The following is a 6,246-nucleotide window of genomic DNA, read 5'->3' on the forward strand; positions in this document are numbered from 1 at the left end:
TCACCTAGTGTACAGGTCAGGGCTTTTTCTATTGCAAATATCAAAAAACCCAACTAGAACTGCTTAAAGAAAATGTCTTATAAACATTTGAAAATAATTTTTAAAAGCAATAGGGTTAAATTTAGGCATGGCGTGTGCCTGTTCCCTCCTTATTGCTTGTCTCCACACTGGCTTCATTCTCAGGCTGCCTACTGGCACTTCCAGGATCAACTTAGTGGAAAAGCTCTCTCAGTAGTCTCCACGAAGTCTAACTGTATGTTGTTGGCTTTGATTGGCTCCATTCTTTTTTTTTTTTTTTTTTTTTTTATTATTTTTTTTTTTTTGGCTCCATTCTTAAACCAAATCTCTGACTAGGAAAATGCAATGCTGTAATTGGTCAGGCTGGAGCCACCTGGAGCCAAAGCAGTGTCATCTGAAGTACATAGGACAAGGAGTTAGGGAGATAGCAATTCTGCAGAGAAAAACCACTAGAGCAGCTTCCAGGAAAGGGATGAATGGATGTTGGGCAGCAAAACCCACTGATATTTGCTATAGCTGGACATGGAGATCAGATTTTCTGATGTCACTTAAATCCTGAAAATTTGCACTGGGTCACCTGGCTACTGGAAATCTTCACCTTCCCAGATCTCAAATGTCTGGATGCCAGGCTTTGCAATTCATCTCGGCCGTCACCTGAATGAGGCAGGCAGGTTGCCCTCTCCATCAAAAATGCACCCCCTTCGCATGCTCTGTAAAACAATTGGTGAAGTATTCCCCATGCGAGATAATTTAATCCCAATGCTAAGGGCCCTATTGATATGTCTCAGTGTTCATAATCCTCTCATTTCATGTATGTCTTTGTATCATAATAAAAGCTGGATTAAGGGAAGTTGTAGTCAAACATTTTCCCAGGGAGTTAATGCACTAGGAAAGTTAAAATTAACTGAAAATGTATGAATGAGAATACTGTTTATATCTGGATTTCTCCAGTGGAGACAACCATATGTGCCTGGAAGAAATACTTGGATAAGTACCTTGTGGGGACAGTTAGGAGACAAGTGTAAGATTCCCAAAAAAATTCAGAAAAACTGATGATGTCAAAATTGGCTTCTAAGGACGCTGGTACTGTTGTCTGCAGGGATTCGAGGTCTTAAAGCTGGAGATCTTCTCTGCCCTTTCCCCTGGCCAGCTCAGTCCCTCTCTCCTCTAAACAAATAAGCACATATGTAGGTATGAAGGAATTCCAGGTACTTCCACTGGCTTTGATTATAACAATGCATGCATGGGTCTGTCTTACTCCCTAAGACAGGAATTTGTTTTATTGATAATCTTCATATCCCCCCCCATCAAGTACAATACCAAGCACATAGGAGGCTCTCAGTAAAGATGACAATGTCACCAGAATTTTAGAAACCATTCCCTGATAAATGGAAATCTCCGTCTTAAAATCCACTCCTCCCTTCAAAATTGTGCTTGCTGGTCACCTGATGCAGGGAAGTCTTCACTTTTATTTGTTTGCTTGCTTTTTAAGACAAAAGCCTGGTCTCGCTCATGAAGAAACAGTCTTTCTGCAGTAAGACCCCTCAAGGAGCCACAGAGATCACCAAGTATACTTCTGGCAGGCCCTGGAAAGCAGCCTCTTTTCTTCAGGCTTCCTGAGCTCCTGGTGGGTTTCTCCGCTGTTCAGAGAGAGCCCCAGGGCTTGCTCCCTCACCTGAGCTTTTTACATCTGCTGTCCTTGGAAGCAGAAAGCACAAGTGAATCAGGAAATCACAGTTCTCAATAAGGAAAAAGATAACTTTAGAAAACTCCATCTATAATCTGGTTTGTGCTCCTTCACCCTACTGAGTATGAAGGTTAAGAAAGGTTCACTGAGGAAATCCCCTGGCGGTCCAGTGGTCAGGGCTTGGTGCTTTTGCTGAAGGGGCCTGAGTTTGATCCCTGGTTGGGGAACTAATATCCCACAAGCTGCTGTGTGGCCAAAAATAGAAAAAAAAAAAAAAAAAAAAGGCTCACTGAAGAACAATGTGTCCTCACACCAACATTCCCAGAAGTACCATGGCCCTGGGAACTAGAGAGTAATAGAAAGGAAATATGACTTTTTAAAGCTGACCTCTAAAAAAGCGATGAGAACATTTTTGTTTTCCCTGGGATTTGATGATTAGAAGGCAAGCATCATCTTCTCTCAGGCAGTCTCTGTTTAAACAAATAGCTTTCTTTGTAGACTGCCTAAACTTTGCAGGAAATAGCATAAATGTGAATGTGATCCCAAACCCATAGTTTCTACTTCCTGTCCTCCAGATTATGTGCACCAAAATCAGATTTTTTTCAGGTGTCTTTTATAGGCAAAGCCCATTGCTAGGTGCACAGAGGACTCAGATCCATCCACACACCATAATCTGCATGCCCTAGCTCCTTTTTGTTTTTTAGTCACCAAGAATCAGCTCTCACAGATTCAGTCAGTCATTGAACTTATACCTACTATAGGAATTTCCACTCACTTTCCTAGGATAATCCTTTTTTCTCTGGCTTTACCTGTCTTTCCTGGGCTGGACCTCACAGATTACTAGCATATTCTCACTATATGACAGAATCATAGGTAGGGTACAAATATGTCTCATGCAAGATTTGGGATACAGTGATACAAGAAATTATACATCTGAAATTCAAATTTAACTGGACACGTATTTTTGTTTGCTAAATCTGGCAACCCTACAGGTAGGAATAAAATCTTTATCTGAACTACTTTGGATTAGACTTGAAATCTGATCTTGGAAAAAAATCACCCTCTTCTACCTTTTACCAAGTAATTACCAAGTAATTCCCCTCTTCTACCTTTTTCCTGGAAACACAAACTCTCACATACATTCAAGTCCATATAATTGTATTCCCCACTTTTTTTATTTTTGGATTTTTTTAGTTACCATTAAGGTAAATTTTACACCCAGTAAAATGCCCAGATCTTAAGTGTATATTTTGATGAGTTCTGACCAATCTGTACCCCTGTGAAACACATACCCCAATCAAGATATAGACTATTTCTATTACCTCAAAAAGTTCCCTTGGGCCCCCTTCCAGTTAATGATGTCGCCTCAGAGACGACTGCCGTAGATTAGCGTTGCTTGTTCCTGTGCATGCATGCGTGCTCAGTCGTGTCCAACTATGTGACCGCATGGACTGTAGCCCACCAGACTCCTCTGTCCATGGAATTTTCCAGGCAAGAACACTGGTGTGGGTGCTCGTTCTTGAGTTTCATATAAATGGAGTTACAGTATGTTCTCTTTAGTGTCTGGCTTCTTTCTCTCAACAAGTTGCTTCTGAGATTTGCCCATATGGGTGTTTATCTCAGTCATTTATTCTTTTTCTTAAGGAATATGAGTCCACTGAATGGATTTACCACGTTTATCCAGTCACCTGTCAGTGAACATGTGAGCTGTTTCCAGTTTGGAGCTATTATGAATAAAGTTTCTATGAACATTGCATACAGATCTTTTTGTGAGGATGTGTTTTTATTTCTCTTGTATTAGTTTCACAGGGCTTATATTAGTTTCTCTTGTATTAGTTTGTGGTAACAAATTATCACAAATTCTATGGCTAACAACAACAGAAATTTATTCGCTCAGCAGTTCGGGAGGCCAGAAGTCTAAAGTGTCAGGGCTTCCCTGTGGCTAAGACTCCGTGCTCCCAATGCAGGGAACCCAGGTTTGGTCCCTGGTCAGGGAACTAGACCCCACAGGCCTCAACTAAGACCTGGTACAGCCAAATAAATAAATAAACATATTAAGGACTTCTCTGGTGGCTCAGTAGTAAACAGTCCACCTGCCATTGCAGGAGACACAGGTTCAATCCCTGGTCTGGGAAGATCCCAGGTTCCATACTCGGAGCCACTGAACCCATGGGCCACAGCTATTGAGCCTGGGCTCTAGAGCCTGGGAACCACAGCTAATGAGTCCACTCAGGGCAATCCCTGAAATGCACGTACCCTGAAGCCCACGCTCACAACAAGACAAACCACTGCCATAAGAAGCCCACACACCACAACTGCAGACTAGCACCTGCTTGCGGCAACCAGAGAAAAGCCCTGGCAGCAATGAAGACCCAGCCCAGTCAAAAATAAATAAATTTATCTTAAAAAAAAAAATATATATATATATATACACACACACACACACATATATAAAACCAAAGTGTCAGCAGGGTGGGCTCCCTGGAGACTCTGAAGGCCATGTTCCATGTCTCTCTCACCTGTGCTGCGGTTGGCAGCCCTTGGCACTCCTTGACTGGTGACTGCATCCCTCCAGTCTCTGCCTCGATCGTCACAAGGTGTTTTTCCCCGTCATTAATCCTGCGTCACTGGAGGGACAGTGGAATGGAAGGAGGTAGATGAGAGGGGCAGTGGGGCAGTGACTAGATGCAGTGCATACTTTCATGTCAACTCTGTCTCCGCTCTTAATTTACAGGCTCTCTGCAGGCTGGTCCTGACTCCTAGGCTGGGCTGACATCACTGAGCCGAGCAAAGATGTTCACCCAAATGAAGCAGACATCAACCTCTGCAGACAGAAGCCGATGTTCCTGCCTTTCTTCCCCAGTTTGCCCGCTCTGTACATCCACCTCTAAACATCCAGCCTTCTCATACTCCAGGGTGTTGCCCAATCCCAGGTTCTAGAAATTCTCTTGCCTCCAGAAACAAAATGATAACATCCAGCCTGTCTGGGCTTGGCTTTGCTGTGGACAGACAGCACAAAACCAGAGGAACTGTGACATCCTGCAAAATAAGCCCAGTGCTTGTCCCCTGTACCTCTTTCATCTCCAGCCTCTGTTGTACGATCTAGGAGGTTCTAGCTCTAGGTTTGATCACGGGATCCAGAAGTATTGATACATTAGCCATCAGTTAAAACGGAACATTTCTCTGAAGGTCTGGTACTTTTTGAAATCCTGACTTTGAAGTTTAGAAGCATCTTGACTCAGCCCCAGAGCTTTGCATCTAGACTGCCCATCCCCTGCCTGGTCTTCCCTCTTACAGCCACAACAGGAAGCCCCCTGCAGGCGGCAGGGCTTCCGTTCCTCCTCTGTCACCCCCTGCACTTGGCTTTTCCCTTCTCTTCAACACAGACATCCAGCTCTGAGCTCAAAAGTCCCTGGGAATGCGGGTCATCTGTGGTGTTTTCGCAGTCTGGGAGGTTCTGAGAGTTTCCAACAACAGGTTTCTTCCACAGAAACCTTCAATCAGTACCTTCCAGGTTTATCCTAGGGAAGGAGATAACGTTAACTTTCTGAGACGTAAAAGGTTTTGCTTGCAAGCAGCTCTACAAATCTTTTTTGCCCAATTGCCAGTGTCTGAGGCTTCCTACAGGCCCCACCTGAGATCTTCAAATTCACTAGTTTTTGGGTATGTGAATTTGGGGGAAGCAATGAAAAGAGATTTTTTTTAATGCCCAGTTGACTATTTAGTTTGAGCAGTCCAAGAAAAGAGAAAGGACAGGTAGGCATCATACTGTTTTGCCAAAAGTTTTCACTTTCATCTCCGGTTCAAAGGATTCATTAACAAAATAAGCCACTTGTTTTATACAAATAAATAATACTAATATTTACTAGAGAGCTATCTAGCTTAATTTCAATGTACTAACATTAAAAGAAAAAGAAATAGAACGAGCAGAGGATACATCACCAAATTGGGTTTTGACAAACATCCAGACTTAATCAGCGCTGGGAAGTCCTGGGTCACAGCACATCTGGAGTCCCAGTTGGAAAGAGGTTCCAGGCAGCACCCCGTTCTATGGGTGAGACTTCAAAGATTGCAGTTCAGGATTCGCACTTATAATCCCATGACACAAACGGGTATCATCATCAATCTGTGAGCAAATTGCAGCTCTGGTTTCATGTTAATGCTGTTTGTTTTGTAGTGTAAAATTTGGACTGTTAAGCAGGGAGCTTGGTTGGCCAGGGCCTCCTCCAGGGGCTCAACAGTCCCAAGATTTGTCCCCTATCTTACCTGTGGTGCTGCAAGGCCTGCACTCACAGCAGGAAGCCAGGGCACTCACAGCACAGTTTCCAGGCAGGTCCCCTTGGGTCTTGGCTCCTACTTGTCAACCACAAATTAATTTTTAGGTTGATAATCTATGCCTTCTTATCCAGGACATCTGCTATTGTACAATAGTTTTCCTAGCTTGAAATTTCTAATCTTCCCTTGAATAACCTTCCTCAGCTCCTTGGAGAGAGATTGCTTTGGTGGCTATATTGCAATAGGCCTGGTCAACAGCACAGAGT

Source organism: Bubalus bubalis, chromosome 5 (assembly GCF_019923935.1).
Source record: "Bubalus bubalis isolate 160015118507 breed Murrah chromosome 5, NDDB_SH_1, whole genome shotgun sequence".
Lineage (NCBI taxonomy): Eukaryota > Metazoa > Chordata > Mammalia > Artiodactyla > Bovidae > Bubalus > Bubalus bubalis.